Source organism: Phocoena phocoena, chromosome 2 (genome assembly GCF_963924675.1).
Source record: "Phocoena phocoena chromosome 2, mPhoPho1.1, whole genome shotgun sequence".
Lineage (NCBI taxonomy): Eukaryota > Metazoa > Chordata > Mammalia > Artiodactyla > Phocoenidae > Phocoena > Phocoena phocoena.
Genome location: NC_089220.1, coordinates 149,016,834 through 149,042,124, shown reverse-complemented (window position 1 = coordinate 149,042,124; position 25,291 = coordinate 149,016,834).

Genomic DNA, 25,291 nt, shown 5'->3' with positions numbered 1-25,291 from the left:
TGTGAGACGTTGTTGAGGTTAAATGTGGGCTCTCACAGAGAAAATTTGCACTTGATATTGCAAGTTCCCTGTGTCTATTGCCAAGTGGGGTTTCTAAGATAAATTCCCAGGTGAGGTTTATGTTGACCACCCAGATACTAAGAACGTAGGTGGCGTCCCCACATGACCACCCACTTGTAATTCTGAGTTCCCCTCTGCCCCAGGATACAATGTGATGGGGACATTTTTCTCTCCTTGCTTTCCTGGGGGGTGACAACTTCTTCTCCATTACCCTTAGATGTGGCCATTGGTATCCCCAGTTATTCTGCGGTGTCTTGATTTCCCAGTTTGGGGACCTCAGCCTTGTCTCCTGCTCCAGCTACACTCAAAGCTCCAAAACTTTTGAAGCTCAATTCACTTGGGTTTGAAAAATGCTCTCCAGGTCAAAGCCAGTTTACGCTTTGCTTATCTCTTTTCTTCCTGTTTTTGCTTAAATTTGACCTCTAAAGAATCCTCATGGTTTTCACAAATAATTGGTGCAATTATATTGTCATGTGTATTTCATCCAGCACTCTTAGTTCCCAGTCGAAGGGTCCATTTTCATATCTAGTGGGCCCTACAGCTGGAAACAGAATTCTGAAGCCTCCCACGGGGGCATCTCTTTGAAGATGATGCTATTCGGTACCCATCAGACAGTCTCAGTCAGGCCCCTTTCTTCTTTCCTTCCAAGAAGTTGATGCTGAGAAATCGCCCAGTGAGTACCCCTCAGACAGTCTCCATATCAGGTCCGCCTCCCAGGGAAGCCAGCGGCCCAAGGCTTGAGAAACCTGCTCCTTTCCTTGTTAGGAGGAAACAAGAAGGAAAATGCCACCGGCACTTTTCCCATATCTATAGCCAGAGCAGTGGTTCTTTATCCTCAGCCCTGGCCTTTGCTTTCCCCTGATGATTTCTAATTCGTGAGAACATACTCAGACACTAATCCCATATTGGCTCAAGTAGATTCTAAAATCTGCAGTTTGTATTTGTTTGTTTTGCATGAATTAGATTCCACTGAAGGCTTTTAGGACACAGCTTCCAACAAATGGTATCATTTTAGAGCCGGGTGGTAAACTGTTTTATCTTGCACCAGCTTCTCTCATGAAAGCTCAGTGGCTGTGCTGCTTAAGACGGCCCCACAGGAGAACGCAGCAGGAGAGGTTCCGCTGTCTGCGTTCCATCGCCGACCGGACAGCTGCTACCACCTACCAAAATGGCAGCTTGGCTGCTGTGGCAAACACATCAACATTTCTGCTAATAATTCAGCACAACCAGCAGCAGCTTTTCATATAATCAAATAGCATTTATTAATCCTGCACACGGCCCACGCTGCTCCAGAGGCACCTTTGTAGTATCATCATTAATTAGGACAATCAAATTTCTCTTTTATCTTCATTCGGCGATTACAAAGTCATTTTGTCAGGCATAAATTACTCCTTCATTATTATGGAAAATTTTATTTCTTACAAACTTCAAACAACATATATGTTATCTTCAATAGCACATAGTCTTTTAGAAAATAGATGTCATTTTCTGCCCTGAATAAGTATGATTCAGAAGGACATTTCTAAATAATACCTCGTCTGGCTTTATGTTCTGTCTGTGCTATTTCAATGCTTCATTTGACTGGAATCTACAAAGTGATCTAATTTGTCTTTAAACTTAGCATGATTTTCCTCTTTTCCCTTGGAAAGGACTTTTGATGGATATATTCTTGTTTGAAAGTCACATAGCACTTTTTAAAAACCTCAATGTTAGTTAGTATTTAAACATTTCAAGCCTCAAATATATATATATACATATATAAAATATAGACATATTTACCATGATATATATATATATGTATTATGTGTACATATATATAAAATGGGATTAATTATAAAAATTAATAATTTAATAGGAACCACCTTATTTTCTACTGTTTAATATTGTGCAATGCTTCTCAATCTGTGGAACTTGCATTAGAATCAACTGGAGTGATTTTTTTAAAATGATGGTCACCATTCCCAGATGCGATATGAAGTTTTTTAGGTGGTTTTCTGTAGTTTGCATTTAACATGCTCCATACACAATATCCCACACATTAAAGTTTAGAAAACTCTCAATCCGGTGGTTCAGGGGTCATATAGCCTGTAGGGGAAGTAGGACTTTACCTTTATGCTCTTAAGGTCTCCGACTGGGCCTGAGAATTAAGTTGACACAAGACAGAGCAACAGGAGAAAAGCATAGTATAGGTCTTACATGACACTGGAGCCTCCTATGGAAATGAAGATTAAAGGAAGAGCCAGGCTTAAGTGTTTATGGACAAAGAGGCAATGGTGGAGAAATAACTAGAAAGCAAATGGGGAGGGAAACAAGATAAGAGGTTTCTTTGGTTTGTTTGTTTGTTTTTACATTTTGTTATCTTATTCAATGATAATATAAAGATAAGATATTCTTTCCAGTATAATCTAATTAGATCTGTACCAGTTTATCCAGCATGCAGTCTATGTTGTCATTTTCAATTCCTTCAATCAGTGGCTTTTAAACTTTGTGGGTTTTTTTTTTTTTAATTTTATTGGAGTATAGTTGATTGCCAGTGTTGTGTTAGTTTCAGGTTAGTTACAGCAATGGCCGACCAGCAGGGACCTACTCTATAGTGCAGGGAACTCTACTCAATATTCTGTGATAACCTATATGAGAAAAGAATCTGAAAAAGAATGAATATACGTATGTGTATAACTGAATCGCTATGCTGGACACCAGAAGATGAATTAATTTTACAGGGTCTGTTTGTACAAATGTCTCTCCGCTTGACTCTCCTCTGGTGATGAGAATGTCTCTTTGCTCCTGGTGCAGAAGACACACCTTAATCAGGATTCTGTTACTTCTGTTCGTCTGAGGAGTCTTTCTGGGTGTCTTGACTTTAAATATTTTTCAAACTTATTTCTTAATATCTGGGGTCTAGGAGTGTTCAGTATTTCTTGTTCTTGCTTGGTGCACTGAGCCATTTTTGATCTCTTGGAACACCAGTCTGTTCTTGTCTGAGATAATTTTTTGGTAACACTTTGCAGGAGAAACCAAATAATAACCAATATACAAGAAAACTAGCCATTTCTAGCTACTTGGCTTACAACTATGGACTCCATAGCTATGGGGACTGTTTTTCAAATTAATGTGGCTGGTACTTGCACTAAATGTTTACCACTGCATAACGCAGGCTTACAACTTCCTTGACTCCTATACAGCAAGCTTCTGAGGTCCACTGTCCTATTGGCAGGTAGTTCCAAGTGTCTCAGCTTTTTGCTACGGCAACACTCATCCTGGTACAATTTTATGTATTAAAGTGATACCAGGCGTGTTAACAGATAAGTTCCCAAACCTCAAGGGTTTATAGTAAAACAAATTTTAAATTCTTCTCAACTAAACTTGAAAATAAATATCCCTGGCTGTGGTAATGCTTCTCCAAGAAGTGATTCAGGGACAGAGTGTCCTTCCATCCTGTGGTTCTGCCATCTTTAACAAGTCGCTTCTGGTGTTTCTGTGTTATCTGCATCAAATCAGCACAGGGCTGGGAAGTGGGTGAAGGTGGTCTGATCTCAAGCCTCCAGGCCTGGAGGTGGCATCATTCCCAGTTCCATTCCCTGGGTGAAAACGGCTCATCATAACCAAGAGACATGTGGGTGCAGAGAAACATAAACCCTAGACTCACACTCTCTTCCCAGAAGCATCTCTTCACGGTAGAAGGGAAATAGAAGTATCTGGCGGACAGGTATCCCTGCCAAGAGGCATTTGGAAGAGCTCTCCAAACAAGAAGGAATTACATGAGCAAAAACTCAGAGCATTTCCTTGGTTGATTTGTTTTGTGAGTCCTAAATAGAATGACTGGACCGCTGAATAAGGGTTTAGAGGCATGGCGGAAGGCAGAAGCTAAGCAGTAAGCTGATGTTTAAATGTCAATATGTAGGGAGAAAGATATATAGAACGTTGCGTTGTGAGCTGAGGTCCATAAAGCGTCTGAAATTAAATGTTACTTTTTAGTTTGTGCCTTTTTTTTTTTTCTGAGAGATTTCTCATAGTTTTCTTTAGAATCTAAAAATCTTAATGAACAAACCTGTGAGGTATTGAGAATGGGAGCCGCTGATACAGGGTATGAGCCACGGGCTGCCCTGTTGGTGTTCAGGTCTCAGCTGTTTCTCTCTACTTGTGTGACTGTGAAGGAGTTACCTTTTCTCTCTAAATGTCTCATTTCTTATTTGCAGAGTGGAATTAATAATGGTATCACTTCACATGGATGTTGGAGGATTAAATGAATCGATAGATGCAAAGCACTCAGAGCAGGGCCCGGCACGAGGTGCGCGCTCCGTGGATGCCTTAGCTGTTATTAGGATCAAACTCTTGCAGATGTTTGTGATATAGATGAGGAAAAGGTAGGAGACTCCTGCCATCAAGAGAATAGACTAGAAGGGGCAGATGCAGGAGAGGTATTAAACTGGCCTGCAATTTGGTAGAAGCTCTTAGTTGAAATGTATTTGCAGCATTATGAAGTTAGTCTTTTTATAGCACCAGTTTTCCAGCAATTTGCATAGCATTAAACTATAATTATCACCGCTATTACTATTACAATGACTATTACTGTTTGGCTCTCTTCCTGAGCTAAATGAGTGTCTGTTAGGACAGGGGGATGGTAGTTCCTTTTTCTGAGTTAACAGTGGGACCATATGTGGAGCTCCAGCATAGACGAGATAAGTCTTTGGGTGCTTTTTAACCTGTATTGCCTGGAGCCAGGAGGTGTATTACACTTTGCACTGAGTCCAATTTCCTTTTCTATATCAAAGGCTTACCCTGCAGAGTGTAACAGGAAAAGCTGTGACAGAGCGCTGTCCAACAGAACTTTCTTCCGTAAGGCAATGTCCTGCTCCCTCCCTGTCTAGAATGTTCACCTCATTAATATCATAGCCACACCATAGATGGTTCAAATATGGCAACTGAACACTTCAAATGAGGCTAGTGGGATTGATGACCTAAATTTGACATTTTACTTCATTTTTGTTAATTAATGTAGATGTAAATGGCCACATGTCTTGTGGACGTGGTATTTGGCAGTGTCGCTATGTCCTATGAACCCTACTGTAGGAATCGGATGATTCAGTGTCAACTGGGTGTCAAGTGAACCTGACTCAGGAGCACGGAAGCTGAGTTTTAGTGCCAGGAAACTTACACTGAAAGTGGTTGGTGTGAAAACTCAAATGTGTTTCCCGGGAAATCCAGGCATCCGTCCTCCTACGGACACGTGTTGTAAAGGTTGCATTTCTCCTGTCACATTTGATGCAACTGAACATTTGGGTTGTATTTCCATGGGTGCAAATGATTTTTAAAATTCCAGGTACCAAAAATGAGACATTGTTATCGACATTTTAATATAAATCAATTATATATTATTTTAAACGCTTGGACATTTCATTGTGACTTGTGGAATTTAAAACAGCAGAGTAGCCCAACATAGTAATGAATAGCCCACTGTCTTCAGAATTGCATTCTCCAAATATTGCCAATTCTCATGCTGTGTTAAGGTGTGGCTTCCCTGTCTGTTTTTATCAGACCCACTTTCACATATCTGTGCAGGTCATTGTCCCGATTAAAATCCCTTTGTTTCATGTTCTTGCATCGGAGACAAAGCCAGAGTCCAGGGATGGTCCAGACCCTGGATGGTCCAGCCTCTCCGTCTTCTCCAGTCTTATCACCCCTGCATCCAGTCACCCCTCCTTCTTTCTTCCAGGAACAGGGCAGAGGGACCTTCCCGTCCACCTGAACTGAAGGCACACCGATACCCACTCCTTTCTCTCCAACTCTGTTGTTGTTTCTTTGTGATTATCATTACAATGAAATTATTTATTTTATTTGTATTTTTTTGGCTTGATCTTCATTTTTGGAACCTTTTCTACCAGCTAAGCACCTTTAAAACCCCAGTTGGACAATCAATTACCTTCCTATCCAACTGTTTAACACAAGCAAGAGTGTTGTGTTAGGTTTTCAGTGAATGAACAATTCAAGCAATGACTCAGTGAGTTTCCTTAACCCAGACATTACTGAAGAATGCAAGATTTATGAAAAGTCTCTGGGCAACAAATTAAGAGATCATGGTTAGGTTTAAAAAAAAAAGAGTAGGTATAAAAAGAGGGCAAAAGGGCTTATAATACTGAGGTAACCATGGCAGGCTCAATCCCCGTGTTTCCTTTATGGTCATGGGTTATACAGACCATTCTCATTTAAATAATGAAAATGGGGATGGAGGGAAGAAAGAAAATGACAGTAGGAAGATATCTTCATGTAGAATCTTCTACTGAAGGGTCCAGGGAGATGGTGAAACCTCAGGGAATTGACTCCAGAAAAAAGTAATTCCTCAGTTTCCCAAATGAAACAAATTCGTTTGGAATTTTAGATAGTTGTGTTGACTTTGGCCTTTTTTTTTTTTTTTAACCTGCTTAAAGTCTCATGGATTTCCCCACAATGCCCAGAGGAGCAAGAAGGCTGAAGTGTTTTTAGCAAAATCCAAGACACAGACCGATAATTAGGATGTCACTCCCAGAGGGGCTTCGACACGCAGCTTGAGTGCCCGGGGTGAATCTGGGCAGAGGAGGGTGTAGACAAGAGATGGGTGAAGCTGGAGGTGTAGGTAGAGACAAGATACTCACAGGCTTCAAGTTTATTTAGGATTTCAACACGTATTCTGAGAGCAACGGGGAAAATCCATAGCATCATTGGGGTCTCATACAAGGTCCTGGAGCTTGAATTCACAGTGGAGCCCATCTGCCCTGCACGGGACTCCTGTCCAGGGTTTGCTGCTGCTTGGGTGCAATCAGCAAGGGAGGGGACACTCCATCCACTTAGGGTGTGTATTACTCCACGTGGGGAAGACAAGCAAGGGAGTCTGGGGCACCAGGGAGAGTGCTGTTGAAATGATGTTCACAAATGCTGAGGTAGCTTAGAAGAAAAGAGGAAACATCTGAGCTTCTGAGCTAGAGTTCTTACAACCACTAAAAGAGGATTGTCTGAGTAAAACACGTTAATAAACTGTCTTCTCTGTGTGTGTGTGTGTGTGTGTGTGTGTGTGTGTGTGTGTGTCTGCGTGCGCGCGCGCGCGCATGTGTGTGTCTGTCTCATGAAACATTCTTTTACTATTTTGGAAGTCATGTACCAAAATAGTAAGCACCATTAGAAGTGGGATTTTGTGTGTGTTGGTCTGTGCCTGAGAGCATAATCCTGTCAAAATGTAGGAATTCATTATAAATGTTAGGTGCAAGGCAGAAATTGATTTCTCCAGTGGAAAAATCCAGACCTTCTACTCCAAGTAGCTTTTGTTCCAACTTTTTCATCCATCCTTGCCTTTCTCATGCCCTTGAGATAATCTGTAATGACATGGTGCACCACCTTATTCCTTTAGGAAATTGATTATTCTTTGATTTCACACTCTCTTAGCTTCCTCTCCAGTTAATGTGATGTTGGTTGAATTTTCCCTGCCTTCCTGGTTTTTTGTTCCATAATTCCCATTTGCACAGAGTTATAGTAAGGACGCAGCCTCAGTAATATTTGGAAGTCTTTGTGCAACAAGGTCCTTTGACAATATTAATGCAATGAAAATGAAAACTGAAATGTCCTTATTCCAAGTGGATATTTATACTTTTGTTCTTTGGTACAAGAAGTTGATGCCAGAATGTGAACAATAAAATTACACGGGAAATTGTTATTATGAATCATTGAATATTTAATGAATTATAGAAATGAAACTGTCAAACACTGGAGCTGGGATGAAAAGCCGTGAGGGGGAAAATGACAAAACCGGAAACCTGAAACATAGCAATTCTTCTGAACCCAGTAGGAGGACGCATATCACCCTGAGTCTCAGAGTCCTCTTTGCAAGGTGATGCTGCATGCAGCCTAGGGTTGGTGCCTTTGTTGGAACAAGCCTCAGAGAAAAGAGGCATGTGACATCCTCTCTCCTTGTAAGGTTTTTCTTGGTCTTCTCCTGGATTGGGTTTGAGTTCACTCTGAGCAGCAGACAATTAACTTTTTCAATAATTTTCTTTGAATCAGGTGCGCACAAGGTTCCGTGAAGTGGTTAGCCAATATAGCTAGCAGAAGTGAACCCGTTTGCAAAGTGCTTCCTGTTTGCATATTGCAGAACACATATATCAAACTCTTCTCTTCTGATCAACCAGGGCTCTTTCCTCTGCTGAACTGTGAAACTGGTATTCCTGTGACTTCCAATTATCTCAGAATTTCAGCCAAGACACCAAAGTTAAAGACCATGTGGAAACTGTGAACTAAGTACCCTCACACCCTAAAGAGAGGCAGACGTTCCTGACTCAAAATTGACATTTAAGGCCCTGGGACCCTCAGCCTGCCATCAATCTCCAGCCCCTGCCCAAGACCCCCAGGGATTCGAGGGGTGTGGGGGGTGTCTCTGTCAGCTCAGCAGCTCTAACAGAATAACAGGGTGGAGGGGCTTAGTCAACTAATTTATTTTTCATGGTTCTGTAAGTTGGAAGTCCTAAATCAGGAAAAAATATGAGTTTATATCATAGAAAATCAAGATTAAGGGTGCAATATTTTGATTCAGAGCACACTTTACCTTTCCTCATGAAAATAGGATTGAATCTACCACCCATTATTACTTATGAGGAATCCTCAAGTTCATTATTTTTCATATATAGTTTTGTCAATGGAACCACTTCTCCAAAGGGAATCTTCCCCAGAGAAAAGCAGAGTTCTTGATAAAGACGTAGGTGGTGGGGGTGGGAGAAGGTGTTCCTTGTTTTGTCCAGTGGTTCTTGTGCTTCTGATGCCCTGAGAGGCTCCCACAGCCCTAACGGTGTTACGGAGTTCAGTTTGAAAACACTGGACACCTTATTTTTATAAATATTTTATTTTGTAAAGCAGTTTTAAGTTGACATAAGAATGAAAAAGGTACAGAGATTTCCCATATGCCCCTAGCCCCGCCTCCACATGCACACCCTCCCCACCATCCCCATCCCCACCAGATGGTCCATCTGTTATAACTGATGAAGCTACATGGACACGTCATCCTCACCCAGAGTCCAGGGTTTACCTGACGGCTCACTCTTGGTGTTGTACATTCTGTGGACAAATGTATAATGACATTCATTCACCATTATAGTGTCATACAGAGTATTTTCATTGCCTTAAAAATCCTCTGTGTTATGCCTATTCATCTCCTCCTCCTCCACCTTGTTTTATAAGGAGAAAGCTGATGCCAGGATATATTAAGTGTTTTGCCCAAGGACAAACAGATCATTAGTGACTGATCTTGGACTATTGATTTCCAGCCTAGGGACTTTTTTTTTTTTTTTTTTTGCTAAGCAAATATTAATAACAAATAGAGTAATTGCTCTTTACTTTTATATTATTATCCTACTTAAGCAAAAAATTTTTCCCTCCGCCTCTGATATAGTTAAGTAACTAATGATTTACTTTCAGACATTAAATTTTGAGGGAAATTCTCAGTATCTTTAGCAGCTTCTTGAAGTTCACCAACGATTCTTTCAAGCAGTTATTGATGTTTCCTGGCTTCATTAGCTCTTTGCCATCTGCTGCTTTGATGACGCGGCAATGGAGAGTGAATGATTTAGCACATTTTCTGACAGGGTCAGAGATTTCTTTTCTGTTACCTTTATAGTACATTCTGCTACTCCAATTACGGCAGCTCCTCGATTGACGCATCCCCATACTTGTCCCAGCCAATCAGTTGAATCTCTCAATCAAAGTTCTTATACTTACCTCGTTCATTTTCACTGTGTGACATTTTCCTGATTCTAGCCCTCATCTTCTCTCCACGGTGCCTAATGTTTCATACATTTCTCTAGTTCTTTATCTGCCTTAGTCATGTGGTCCATTCCATTCTGAAGACCATCATCATTCTTTGACCTTTCTGGGGTCTAATTTACAGTTTTGTTCTCCATCAAAATGAATCCTGCTTTTCTGATAACTCTGAAACATTTACAATAAGCAGCTATTATTGATCATTCTCAGAATAAGTTTTCTGGACAGATTTTTTAACTTTGCACTACTTGAGATACAATTATTCAATTGACTGCCTGTGAATTGATTTTGCCAGTGGTACAGAAGAGTTTCTAAAGGACACTGTTGGGCAATTATAGTCTAAGGCCTAGACAACCATGTTTTTTTTTTCCTGGTCATCAGCTCTGCCCTTTCTCTTATGAGCGTTTCAGCTCTCAGACTTCGGGCAAAATTAAACTCCTGAATATGAGAATTTCCTCAGGCCTATGCAAGTGCGTTAGTAAAGTTGAAGTGAGGCTCAAGGATAATATCAGCTAATGAAAACCATCACCATTGCCTGGGTCAACTGCTAGGAGCCAATTCTCAGTCCAGTGACCTCATGCTGATGGTGAGGGTGAGGGTGAGGGTGAGGGTGAGGGTGAAGAAGAGTTTAAGTGTGAGAGGTAAGCAGAGTAGGGAGCATCTTTATACACCTTCAATGTCTTCAAGGTCTTGTCTATTCTCTTCTCTGATGGAATTACCAGAGCAATCCCATTGGTAGGTCCACAGATAAAAACTCATCTGCCATCTACTCCCAAATTACTTCTGGGCATGTAGGCTAATAGGGCTCCTCCTAGACCTCAGGATCCCTCTGATTTTCTTTATGGTTCTAATTTTCAATTTTATTGAAAACTGATTTTTATTATTTTCTGCTCTGATTTCTTTAGGTTTTTGTATCCATTCAGCCAGTCCATGTCTTTTGGTTGGAGCATTTAATCCATTTACATTTAAGGTAGTTATCGATATGTATGTTCTTATTACCATTTTCCTAATTGTTTTGGGTTTTTTGTTGTAGGTCTTTTCCTTCTCTTGTGTTTCCTGCCTAGAGAAGTTCCTTTAGCATTTGTTGTAAAGCTTGTTTGGTGGTGCTGAATTCTCTTAGCTTTTGCTTGTCTGTAAAGGTTTTAATTTCTCCATCATGTCTGAATGAGATCCTTGCTGGGTAGAGTAATTTTGGTTGTAGGTTTTTCTCCTTCATCACTTTAAATGTGTCCTGCCACTCCCTTCTGGCTTGCAGAGTTTCTGCTGAAAGATCAGCTCTTAACCTTATGGGGATTCCCTTGTGTGTTATTTTTCCCTTGCTGCTTTTAATATTTTTTCTTTGTATTTAATTTTTGATTGTTTGATTAATATGTGTCTTGGTGTGTTTCTCCTTGGATTTATCCTTTATAGAACTCTCTGTGCTTCCTGGACTTGATTAACTATTTCCTTTCCCATATTAGGGAAGTTTTCAACTGTAATCTCTTTTAATATTTTTTCAGTCCCTTTCTTTTCCTCTTCTTCTTCTGGGAGCCCTATAATTCAAATTTTCGTGTGTTTAATGTTGTCCCAGAGGTCTCTGAGGCTGTTCTCAATTCTTTTCATTCTTTTTTCTTTATTCTGCTCTGCAGTTGTTATTTCCACCATTTTACCTTCCAGGTCACTTATCCGTTCTTCTGCCTCAGTTATTCTGCTATTGATCCCTTCTAGAGAAATCTTAATTTCATTTATTGTGTTGTTCATCACTGTTTGTTTGCTCTTTAGTTCTTCTAGGTCTTTGTTAAACGTTTCTTGTATTTTCTCCATTCTATTTCCAAGATTTTGGATTACTTTTACTATCATTATTCTGAATTATTTTTCAGGTAGACTGCCTATTTCTTCTTCATTTGTTAAGTCTGCTGGGTTTTTGCCTTGCTCCTTCATCTGCTGTGTGTTTCTCTGTCTTCTCATTTTGCTTATCTTACTGTGTTTGGGGTCTCCTCTTCACAGGCTGCAGGTTCGTAGTTCCTGTTGTTTTTGGTGTCTGTCCCCAGTGGCTAAGGTTGGTTCAGTGGGTTGCGTAGGCTTACTGGTGGAGGGAACTAGTGCCTGTGTTCTGGTGGATGAGGCTGGATCTTGTCTTTCTGGTGGGCAGGTCCATGTCTGGTGGTGTGTTTTGGCCTTTTTATGATTTTAGGCAGCCTCTCTGCTAATGGATGGGGTTGTGTCCCTGTCTTGCTAGTTGTTTGGCATAGGGTGTCCGGCACTATAGGTTGCTGGTCGTTGAGTGGAGCCGGTTCTTGGCATGGAGATGGAGATCTCTGGGAGATTTTCACCATTTGATATTACGTGGCCTGGGAGGTCTCTTGTGGACCAGTGCCCTGAACTTGGCTCTCCCACCTCAGAGGCACAGCCTTGATGCCTAGCTGGAGCACCAAGAGCCTGTCATCCACATGGTCATGTGGCTATAGGTAGGAGGTCTCAGTTCCTTGCCACATGGATCTCTCCTTAGGGCTGCTTGAGTATCCTCATGACATGGCAGCTGGCTTACCCCAGGATGAGTGATCCAGCCCATGGTCCCCAGGATTGTCATGGCTTTGGCTGTTGGGGCCCCTCCAGAGCTGGCAGGCTTAGTGAGCATTGACCATGGTTTTAAAATAATTTTATTTTCATATCAAACTCATGGGTGACTAAAAATACTAAAATATTTATATTAAAATATAAAATACTAAAGTAATACCAATATAAAAAATACTAAAAATACATGTGCAATATTTTTTTCTTAGTAGATCTTCCTCTCCCTGAATTTCTATCTCTGTCTTACATTTTGTCTAACACATTATGCATTGTAATTGTGTAGAATTTGAGACCCCCAAAATAATTTAAACTCAATGGTCTCATTTCTGGAGTGTAACTCCTCAGCTTTCTATGTTGAGTTTCCCTGGAATCTGCCTCGGCTTCTCATTTCTCTCGACACTTCCTTTCTGGCCAGTGCCCTCATTATCCAGAGCTTCTCAGAGCAAGCATCTTAGTCTGACTGAGAAATCTACTTCTCTAGGCTAGCTTTGTTGATACTATATATATATTTTTTCCTCTAGCTATTCCATAACGTCTCAATATTAATATATCATCTCTATCAGCATGATTTTTCATGAATTTCCTCATGGATTCCTTCATTTCTTTGACTATTACTGGGTAGCATCCTCCTTTTTTTAGCACTTCTTGGATAATATGAGTTATTCACTCTGCTGACAAAACACAAAATACTATATCATTAAAAAGTTTAATTATATTACATTTTTATTGGAACATTAAGCTTGCAGGTTTAAGCAAGCTTGAGTTTCAATGGCCGTTCATCTTCCCCCTCCCCGTTGATATCATAGCTCTGCTTAGTTCCATTAAGAAAGAAAAAGTAAAGGCGGTTTTGTGCCGATCTGTTTCGAAGTATCACAGCTTATTTGTATTCCTGGGAATAGCAATGGGTATACTATGCCTTTATTATCACCAAACCAAAGGCAAACACATTTTTATCAGTGTCTTCAGAAGTAGCCTTGCATCCTCCTGGATGTGTTGAACACACAGTTCTGGGCCATGTCACTGGGCCAAGACTGTTAGTTCTTGGTCACTTTTCAGAAGCCCATAGATTTTTCCAATATCACTGATGACACCATTAACAAAAGCAGCTGCCTTGCTCTTAAACATGGTTCCAATTACAGATCCATCTCACCATTCTCTTCCAGGAGAAGAGGAGGCATTTGAACTGTTGACACTCACCTTTATCTTGCCTTTGTCACACATGCTTTCCCCACTCTAATAAGACGCTCATTTCTTTCTTTCTTTTTTTTTTTTTTTGCAGTACGCAGGCCTCTCACTGTTGTGGCCTCTCCTGTTGCGGGGCACAGGCCATGGCTCACGGGCCCAGCCGCTCCGCGGCATGTGGGATCTTCGCAGACCGGGGCACGAACCCGTGTCCCCTGCATCGGCAGGCGGACTCTCAATGACTGCGTCACCAGGGAAGCCCAAGACGCTCATTTCTTCTTTCCATTTTACCCGGCTTCTCCAAGTTTTCCTCTAGGACCTCTCTGCATAGGTGGACCTCCAAGCCATTTTTTTGTTTGTTTAAATAGTACATACTTGCGTTTCAGTTTTGTACTGAAACATTTCCAAAACCATAGCCTCACTTTTTCTTTCATGTTTCTTTTGCTGTTTTCAGCTGTTCCTTATCTTACAATCATCCTCAAAGCAAACCTCACCATCACACCCCAGGGCATACCCTCTGGGCTTCATAGGATATCACTCGCCAGTGCAAAATGAATCTTTACCAAAAAGTTTGTTTCTATAGACGCAAATGTGGAGGGTCCCACTCAGTAAATTAATGTGGTTTTATCTGTAAACAATCCCTGATTTTGAGTTTATGAACAAGATCTTGCCATTTTATTTCTGCTTATCACAAAACATTCTTGTTGAATTATTCTGAACTCACAAGCGCTTCGAATGGCAAGACAAATTGATTTCCACATTACGTCCGGAAATGGCAAGTTAAGCAAATTGCTAAACCCTTTCCAACTCTGTAGGAGGTTCAGCGATGCACTGTGCTGCTCACATGTTGGGATCCATTTCACGTCACCTCCTAGAGATGCTGAGGGAATTGAGCCCTGGCTTCCCTGGTGGTTACCTGCTCATCACCATATTCTTCCCTGGCTTCCCTGCCTTCTCCATCTCACTTCTCAATGCTGCATCTCAGGATCTACGAAAGTCGGGGGTAATCTACCTAAGACAACATCCGGCCGCAGCAACGTGAATGCAGGGAGATATACTTTCATGTTTATGTCCTCAACATTTAGTGTGATGCTAGTGGATCACTCAGTAACACATTGTTTTCTCGGAATGCATGAATGACTGAATGACTCTCCTTACACCTGCATGCATATTCCAATTCGGAAATACCTGAAACCTACCCTTTATGGCTCAATGCACAGATCCGTAAATGCTAACGTGAAGTCGTTGGACTGAAATCATCATGTCACTCGTACTGTGACATGAAGTAAGGAGACAGTGCAAGGATTCAGGGGAACTTTAGCTCTAGCATCCCTGCCCTGAAGGCCAGAGTAACGTTCAGGTGGGCTTTCCAAGGACGGGGTCTGTGGTCTCTGCTTTGTGGGGTGTTTAGAAGGGGCTAATGATCTACGGGGCCAGGGATGGTGGTCTCGACACTTCCACCAGAACTATCAAACTAGAAACCCTGCTAATATTATGAGAGACCAGGATGTACACTGACCTATTACCCTGGGAGTGAGAGAACAGCATGAAAACTTGGGGTCATTTAAAGAATAACAGTGAAGACACTGGGTCAAGTATAAGGGTTAACAGTGGAGGCCATGGTGCCAAAGCAAGAAAAACAAGTGAGGCTTGATGATGTGAGAAAAGGTGGGACTTTGAAAAATAATGTGAAGTACCCATCATCTAGCTTCAATCATTATGAAAGATTTGCAAATTTTGTTTCTTCTTTCACACATATTTATTTATTTATTTGAATATTTTAAAGCAAATTCCAGCCATCATATCATTTCTCCTACAAATATCTGATATGCCTTTCTAACAGATAAGAACTTTTAAAAACATAACCACAATATTATCATCATACCTAAAAGTACATAATCACTGAATAACATCTAATATCCAACACTCACATTATTTAGCTGATGTTTCTTAAATCTTTTTAAAATTTAAAAATCTTAAATTTTAAATTAAAATTAATTTTCCTGTAGAACTTAATTTTCCTGTAAATTAGTTGTCTCATTTTCTGGAATGATCAGTGGTTTAAGTGGTTATCAGTCTGACCCATCCATTATACAGCTGTCTATCAACCCTGTATCCTATGGTTTTAACAACTCTACATGATCAAAGATTTTTATATATATATATATATATATTTACTTAAAACAAATTTTCAAATTATATATAATTTCTTTATTCCTTTATTTGTTGATATAAACCCATCTGAAATCCCAAGTTGAGTGCTTATAAAATATAAAAAGCCTTCACAGTCTTGCTTAGCATAACATTCTGTGTGGACGAGATTTTTCATATTGCCCGGGAATTGTCAGTTTGGGTTCAAAAGTGGGGATAAAACACAGCATTCTAAAGATGGCCATGAAACCCTGGGGCCAGATATATCCTCAACAATGATGATAAATGGAAAGAAGTGGACCCACCAAAGTCAATCCATCTCCCTTTCCAAATCCATTATCAACCCTAGCAGAAGACACTCAGGGAGGGTGGGAGCAGAGGAGTCACTGGCCGTGAGGGCAAGAGTGTTCCTTCTCTTGAGTGGGATCAGAAAGCAGAGTAGCTCATCAGTCTCCAAGAGACACATGGAACTTCTGGTGGCCCTGCTCCTGGAGCCTGAAGAAAGATAGGCAGCCCTTCACCCCTGGCTACCCACCCCTGATGTAGAAATCTCCAGATTTGCTGTGAATGATCAACATTACACAGGAAGTGCACTACCTGTTTAAAGGAGTATTGTGAGATGTGCCACCAGGCGTGAAAGAGGATTTACTTAAATTTGGGGGGCAATCATTTGGGAAAAAGTTCAGAGCTATTGTGTCTATAACATACCCAGTCAAGACAGTTCAGCAAACCTGTTTACACTAGGATGATCCATTTCCTAGACACACTCCAGGAAATGAGGTTACATGGCTCAGATTAATTGATGTTTGTGCCAGGGCTTTTATAACAGAGTTTGCTGGTACAAGAAATTGCATGTGTTCTCGTCATATACATCTAATCTTCAAATTTAATATGAAGGCATTAAAGGTTTATCTTTTAGTTAATCACAGCATAGAAGAAAAGATCTGGCCTAATCCTCCAAAAATTAAGAATGTGAGAAAAAAAAAGAGGGATTAATTTGGAGGATATAAATGCTAACAACTTGAAAAAATTATTTAAAATGTACTGTAGGAAATTTTCCAATTGTGTGTATTTTAAGTCTATACAACAGAACAGCATATATGGGATGAACTTTCATTACCTAAAAGTTAAGTACCTGTACAACTCTTCAAGTATTCTTGTTGGGCAATGAAAGATACTATCTGAGAAACCATATTTGTTTAAGCCTCAGTGGTTACATATCATTCAAAAATAGTCAAGTTACATTTCCATCAAAAGTCAGTATAGACTCATCACCATAACTGAATCATTTTTAATGACTGAAGTTCTTGAGATTTTTCAGGGTAATTATTAAGAAACTCCATTTCGGGCTTCCCTGGTGGCTCAGTGGTTGAGAGTCTGCCTGCCAATGCAGGGGACGTGGGTTCGTGCCCCAGTCTGGGAAGATCCCACATGCCACGGAGCAGCTGGACCCGTGAGCCATGGCCGCTGAGCCTGTGCGTCCGGAGCCTGTGCTCCACAACGGGAGAGACCACAAGAGTGGCCCGCATATCGCAAAAAAAAAAAAAAAAAAAAAAAGAAAGAAAAAGAAACTCCATTTCATTCCATAGAGGAAGCATAGGTTTCTGATTTGATTTTTAAGCACAGGATATCAGTAATTTTTGTCTCAATTCCTGATCAAACTTCCCTTCTCATGATCTGTGTGACCTACCTATTCCTGCGGTGAGAATTCTGGTTGATTATGTGGTTTCTGGCTAATTAGGCTTTTACGGTACTAGAGCACCGAGTTCTGAGGCAGGGAGCACAGGAGCCAGATTGAATATCCAGTGTCTGACTGAGAAGGATAGATCCTTTCACTAAAGACCTGGGTAGAGCCATGATGAGAAAGAGGCATTTTAACGGATGTCTACAAATAGAAAAAATTACTTCTCAGCCCTCCTACCAGTCCATTTCTTGCTACTTTGTTCAGCATAAAATGAAAGCACCCCCCTCCACACTGGCCCGAGATGGTGCAGAACATTTAGAATATTCTTCAGTGTAACAAAGGGAAAATTTAGAGGCTTTTGGTGGTGAGTTATCTGTGATCTCTTCTCCTTAGTTCCCCTCTAGATATGAAATAAAATTAGAGTAATGGACATAATTAACTCTGAGTCTCATCTCAGAAGGATAATTTGTTACCAGGTTAAAACCCCTTGAACCAGAACTCTAAGTGATTTGTAGTGATTATTATACAACACTTTCCCATTTTTGCTGACCTAGTTTTCTTTTCAAAAAAGAAGGGGAGAAACTAAATTATGGAGTAAAAAATGAGGCTTACCGAAGTCCCTCATTGCACTGGTTTTGTCAGGCTATTTTTTAAAAGCACCTTAAAAAATATTGCCTTCTTGACCCCTTGGCTATGTCAGGATCACTAAGATTTTAGTACTCGTGGTCCATCAAATGGTGTTGAGGATGTCTCTTGATGACATGGGTCAAACGGCGGTACTGTCTGCTTGACCAGGCCACTGGGTCAGCAGCATAACCTGTAATCCTTGCTCTCAAAGAGTCTGTGTTCCCTTGACAGGTGAAAAGCCAGAAGACAATTAGAAATTCAGAAAATAACATTGAGTTAACGACATCTATATTGAAGTACAATTAAGCCAAGATTCTTCTAGACCTAGTTCTTTCGAAGCATGGTGCTAAATGCTCCAGCAAGGGTAAAATAAGGCCATCTCAAGGCCGAGCGACATAGTGGGGAGGCCAGATTGAACTCAGAGGATTTAAGTAACAGCAAATATTTAAATGGCAATATGAAACAAATTATGAGAGCAATGAAAATCACATGTATGGAGAAACTGACAGGCAGCCGATATGGAGAGTGACTTCTGCATGTTCAGAGTGAGTTCAAGGAAAAGGTGCAAAATGTACATGATTTGGGACAAAAATCACAAATGCCAGAGTTTGTTCCTGCACCTTGGCTTGGCCTGGAAATGTGTCACAAAAAATGCATCACTTGATATAAGATTTCAGTTATATGTGGGACTTAATTTATGATTGAGGACATGCTTTTCCTATTTTGGATCTGCTGTTCCTGCCAATTTCTGCTCGTGTCAGGACAGCTGAGGGTACTTATTTTAATTCCCACAATTGGAACTGTTTGTATTTGGTGTCAATTATTATTTGGAGAACTCTGGAATTAAAAGCTGCAAATTGAAGTCCCTCTTCCCCTTTTAACATAATTAAATCTAATTATATAACTGATTTGAATATTATTGCGAAACTTTTCAGTGTAACTATTCAGAGGGGAATGATTACCAGCTAAGATAGAAAATGGTAATAAAAATAATAAAAACTCATCAGGGCACGCTGGAGTAGGGTTTTTTTTTCAAGTTTTAGTAGTTTTTCCCTTTCTTTTGAAAAAAAAGGAAATAATTCAACTAATATAACTCCTATGTATTGCACTTTGCAGAGGTAGATGTTCTAACAGTAGTTGGAAGGAAAATGAGGGCTGAATTTGCTGCATTTCTAAATGTGCTCATATTTCTATTTCTTGTCAGCTTTTCCCCATTTCAGAAGTGAAGACAGTCATGTCCTTAACTCCCGTTCCATTAAGATCGATAGTAAACTGATAAGCAGACCTCGGAGAGGCACTGATATACTAACGGCTGCTGACAAACCTAGATCTCCGGCTTAATTACCTGTTGGATGAAACAATACTAAGAATCTGATATTTCCTGACATATGGGAACTTTGAAATAAAGGTAAGGGGTTTAGTTTGGACCACACAGGGAACACACAGCCCATGGAATATACCAATAGACAATTTACGTGAATTACTTTGTTCAAACCTTTGGCAGATAGAAACCCTGCTGTATTCCCACTACTCTTTTCTTTGGGATATGAGAGCAAGGTTAACAAATGGATGGCATTTTAGGACCATAGACCTGAAAGCATGTGTCTTAACCTGTATACCCTGTAGAGCTACTGTCAATGGGTCTCTACGGAATTGTGCCTGGTATTTTGTAATCTTTATATTGAGGACAAATAAGGGACTGTTTTCTTTCTTTGTGATAAAGTATCATATTTTTTCCTAGATCCCTTAGCAGTGAAGACCTGAACTGCCTTTCATGGAAAGAATTTGTGTAATGCATGCTAACAAAATATATTTCTCCATACCTTGTTTGACTACTACTGTTATCTTCAACTGAAATAGGTATTTTGCCAAAAATAAAATATCACTTTATTCTTATCTTATAAGCTCTCTTTCAATAGAAAAAGAGATACATTTCTTTTCTATTTAGTGACCTAATGTAGTCTCATCCCTGACAAATTCATGGGAAATTAACACGTATTTATTTTTTAGATCATCCATAAAAATCTTTTGGGCACCCATATATTATTTGGCATGCATCTAAAAACATTGTCTCAGGCATATTTGTTTTTTCTTTGTTTCCCAGCTATATGAAAAATGTTTGGATGAAGTAATTCTAATCACCTTCTCTTGGTGACTGAATTAGTGAGCTTCAGATAGTGTTTACCTATTTTTCATGTGCCTGTTTTTGAATTCTCGTTACCAGTATTCATGTGTCTTGATCATAGGTGAGAAATAAAGCAAAACAGAACTAGTAAGCAGTTTTTGATGACTGACATCTTCTAGAGCTGGCAAAAACAAGTAACAAACAGAACATAAAAAGCAAACAAACAAAAGCAGGAGGGCATTTCAGACACTGTTAAATTATGAAACTCATCATTTGCTACCCCAATTCTAAGCATTTGATTGTTAGATAAATTGTATGTGCATGCGCACACAGACACACGCACACAGAGTCCAGGCAGATCCATTAGTCAGAAACTGCTCTTAGAGAGGCATGGACATATATACACTACCAAATGTAAAATAGCTAGCTAGTGGGAAGCAGCCCCATAGCACAGGGAGATCAGCTCGGTGCTTTGTGTCCACCCAGAAGGGTGGGATAGGGAGGGTGGGAGGGAGACGCAAGAGGGAGGAGATATGGGGATATATGTATACGTATAGCTGAATCACTTTGCTATAAAGCAGAAACTAACACACCATTGAAAAGCAATTATACTCCAAGAAAGATGTTAAAAAAAAAAAAAGAGACTACTCTTAAGCTTTTTTTTTGATGGATGTGTGTGCGTGTGTGTGTGTGTGTGTGTGTGTGTGTGTGTTGGGGGTCATTCTATGACTCTGAATCTATCATTTGCTTATACTGTTATACAAAGAAGAAACACACTTTTTACTTTCCTTCTTATTAGATTCATCTGTATATGGTGTTTCCCTCTGGTCGTTAGTTACCTTTTCTGGACTGAATTGTTGTTACACATTTGATGCACCAGTCGTAATGTAAGCCTAGGAGAAATATGACCTCCCTAGGGTCCTGTCCCTTCCCAGGTGCTACCATGCACTAACTCAACAAACATGTCTGGAATTAATAAGTAATGCATGTAACACATTCCACACTCAAGGATTCTTATAAACTTGTCACCATGAAGGTCAAGATAACATCTTTACATCTGGAGCACTACAGAGATGATCTGACAAAACGTTGCTATTTACAAATTCTTTTAGGGCTGGGAAGAATGTTTAAAAGAGCCATGTTAGAACTTTTTTGGCTTTGGCTCAATCTTCAGAGAAATTTGAATTTTCTTTCCTGGAACCTCTGTCCTAATGCATCCTGAGAGGAGAACTATGCTCACTGGAAAGCAAATGGGAACCAAGATGAAATGCCTGTGTTGGAACCCACTCATTTGTGCTAAGAACTGTGATTTCTTTTTGCAGTAAAGTACTACCCGCATTTTTTAATGCCCAAAATAATAAATTTAATATATGGGCTGTTTTAAATTTAAAAATTAAGAAAGGAAATGCTTGAAACAGCCCCCATGTAAGATACCTAATTTCAATAATATATTTAATTAAATTGTGACAATTACTTCTACAGTGTAATAGAGCTTTATGGTTCTCCAGAGCTCAGAATAAATGTCCTCCCTGATTCTATCCAATGTCCCAGAAAACATAGGCATCACATGTGGATGTGTTTTGTCACAGTGTCACTCCTGAGTATATGCATTTGGGTCAGAAACACTGGTTTTGAGTCTTCCCTCTAGGATTACTGGATACATGACCTTGGATAGGGTTTTAACCCTCCAATCATCTTTCATGTTATCTGTGAGAAAAGGTATGAGCCATTAAGTCACAGAATCTGATCATCAGATGTATAAAGAAACCATGTAAATGTAACACACATGATTCTTACTTCTCTTTTTTCCTCTAAAGTGACCCTTAAACAGAGCTTTGAGTTCATACTGAATCATTTGCATTGCTTTTCCATCGTTGCATCCTCCCATAAATAAGCAAACGTCATTGCTGCAGTCTTGTACCCTGGCAAATCCATCCCCATCACTGCAGAGAGGTTGTCAGTATAGAGGAAAGTCCTGTTTCTCAGCTTGTTTATCTTTCCTGAAACTCCTGGTTGTTTCACTAAAAGAATGGAAATTAGAGAGTGAAATGAGTGGTCATATACATGGTACCACAGGCTTAGGTTAAAACAACAAACCAAGCAAACACATACTTTAATTTCATTTATTCCAAGCCCCTATATTTAGATAGGAATATATTAACTATATCTTTAATTAAGTCATTGAATTGCATTGAAGTAAAGCAAATGAAAACTTTCTCAAATTTTTAGGAACCAATTCACTGTGTGTTGAGTGTTTTCAATACTTCCTGACTCAGCAGAAATTGAACTGAACAGCTATGGTCCCTGGACCTTTAGATATCTAACAGAAGTTTTAAAAAGCACCAGAATACTGTAAAATCAGTGTTTTGTGTCCTATTTAATTGTAACATCCAAATGAGTACTTAGGGTGCTGTCTTCTACCTATGAGTCAAATATGTGCAGATTCAATCATTCCTATTTTTTTTTCAGTTAATGGAAATGTCAAAATACCTTCCAAGCATGCATGAAATTTCTCCCACCTCCCATGCTATAGGGATTTTCACTCACAGTTCTGAAATTGATTCTTCCTTAGAAGACCCTGCTCTTTATTCCTTTGACCTTTCAGATCACCCACTACTTCCTTTTAATTTATAATTCTCCAAGCTACTGTTCTTCTTCTTCTTCTTTTACCCTTACCAGCCTCTGGCATTTATGTTCTGCAAAGTGCACTTGTAAGATTGAACATCTGGTAGTGACCTATGGAAGAAACATTTTGGGTCAAACTACCATCATGTCTTTTTCCGAAACCTCCTCTTCTGATTTTCAGGAATGACTAGCTTTCATATCAGCAACATTTTACACATCTAATACAGGATTTAAAAATCCTGATGTTCCTTTTACTTTTGTAAATGGTTAACAAGAATAATTAATCTTTGTATTATAGTTATCTTTTTCAGGAGTTCAGGAAAATTGTGTGTGGAGCAAATAAGAGTAAAACAGTGAAGCACAGAGCCCTGTCCCAAGTCTCTCACTGGGGAAAACACTACAGAATCTTATAAGTGAATTAGCCATTGAACTTTCTCCTCTTGCCTTCTCTCCTAGTATGTTCTGGGGAGAGGAAAAATTTCCAGGACAAAAATACTTCCGCTGAGAACTATCTCAATACAAAAACTCACCAGCTTACATATGGTGTCCTGTCTTATCACTTCTGAACAGACCTTGCAGTTTGAAAGGGTTTAGAAATTTGCTTAACTTGCCATTTCCTGACATAATGAGGAAATCGATGTGTCTTGCCTTTAGAAATGCTTGTGAGTCCAGAATAATTCAACAAGAGTGTGCCGTGATAAGCGGAAATGAAATGGCAAGAACTTGCTCATCAACTCAGAATCAGAGATGATTTACAGATAAAACCATGTTAAATTATTGTCCGGGGCCCTCCATATTTTGCGTCTTCAAGAACAAACTTCGGCATTTTGGTAGAGGTTCGTTTTGCAGTTGTGAGTGATATTCCAGGGAGCACAGAAGGTCTGCCCCACTCCAACTAAGACCTTGAGAGTGAGAGGGGAAATCAATGTATTTCAACAAAACATCTGTCTCTTTCCATGTTGAAAACATCTTTTACTTGTTCAAACACTAGTTTAAGGAGGCAAGATCTCTGTCTATGGGAGAGAAAACAACACACTTCTGGGACATCCCAGGAACCTCATATCATATCTCTGTGGGGATAAAACAGGTGGGTCTGTGAGTGGAATGGACTCACCGTGCAGAAAAGCCCCTTGTCTTCCCAGACTCAGCGCATCCCTAGTTCCAGGACAATTCCTGCTCTGTGATTGTTGGATGAGCGAGTGACCACGTGGATGTAGCCCATGGAAAGTCACCTGCTGTGTTTAGGAAAATGACAACATACATTTTCACACACTTCTAAAAAAATCCAACCTGGACTTGGATACCCTTTGGCTGAATTACCTGGGGGTAAGTCTGTGGGAGAAAACAGCCTAGAAACTCTATTTTGGATTTCCTAATTCTCAAAAGCTTGTTTCAGTGCAAATATCTGAGGCAGAATAAACACCAAAAAGTTCACCAAATTCCTTACTTTGAAAGTTATCAGTGGTTTTCTGCACAGTTCTCTGGACAGCTGTAGGCTTTCCCCGTGACTTCTGTAACTGCCATCTCCAAGCCCACAGCTCAAACTTTGCCTTTTTTACATTGTTATAAAAAAACTTACATTGTCATATACTCCAAAAATTTGGAAAGAAAGCACTGAAAGTTTACATGAACCTCCCATTCAGTTGCCCCTATTTTAGGCATCTAACTGGGATCTTATACTTCCAACGATTAGTGAACATTGTTATGTTCTACAATGAACAGTGCATTATCACTGCTTTATTATCAAGTCCTTACTTTACTCAGATTTCCTTAGTTTTTTCAATCGAATATCGTCTTTCTGTTCTGTGTTACATTTAGTTGTCATGTGTCCTCAGCTTTCTCTGGGCTGTGACAGTTTCTTTGACTTTCTCGGTTTTTGATGACCTTGACAGTTGGAGGACTGGTCAGGTATTTTGTTGAATGTCCCTAAATTGTGATTCATCTTACATTCTTCTCATTATTAGACTAGAATTAAGTATTTTGGAGAAGAACGTCACAAAGAAAAGTGCCATTTTCATGACATCATCACAAGGGCACATACTATCAACGTGTTTTCTCCTGTTGACGTTAATCCTGATTATATGAACGAAGTGGTGTTTGTCAGGTTTCCCCACTCTGAAGTTACTCTTATCTCCCTTTTCCCACACTGTCCTCTTTGGAAAGGATTTGCTACATCCAGCCCACATCTAAGAAGTGGGGAGTTATGCTTCACATCCGTGAGGGCAGAGCATCTACAAAATTAATTGGAGTTCTTCTGGGTGATCAATTTATCTCTTCTCAGCAATTTATTTATTAATTCCACAATATATTGATACCAATATGGACTTACATATATTTATTTTATGCTTTGAGTTGCAATCCAATAATACCTTTCTATTCTGTTACGTATATTGTTCCAGTTTTAGACATCAGGATCTCTTTTTCTTGGCTCTTGTGTCCCTTTGACATGCCTTCTACTTTTTTTTTTTTTTTTGAGGAATTTCTTACTTTATAGCACTGTAAGATGACCC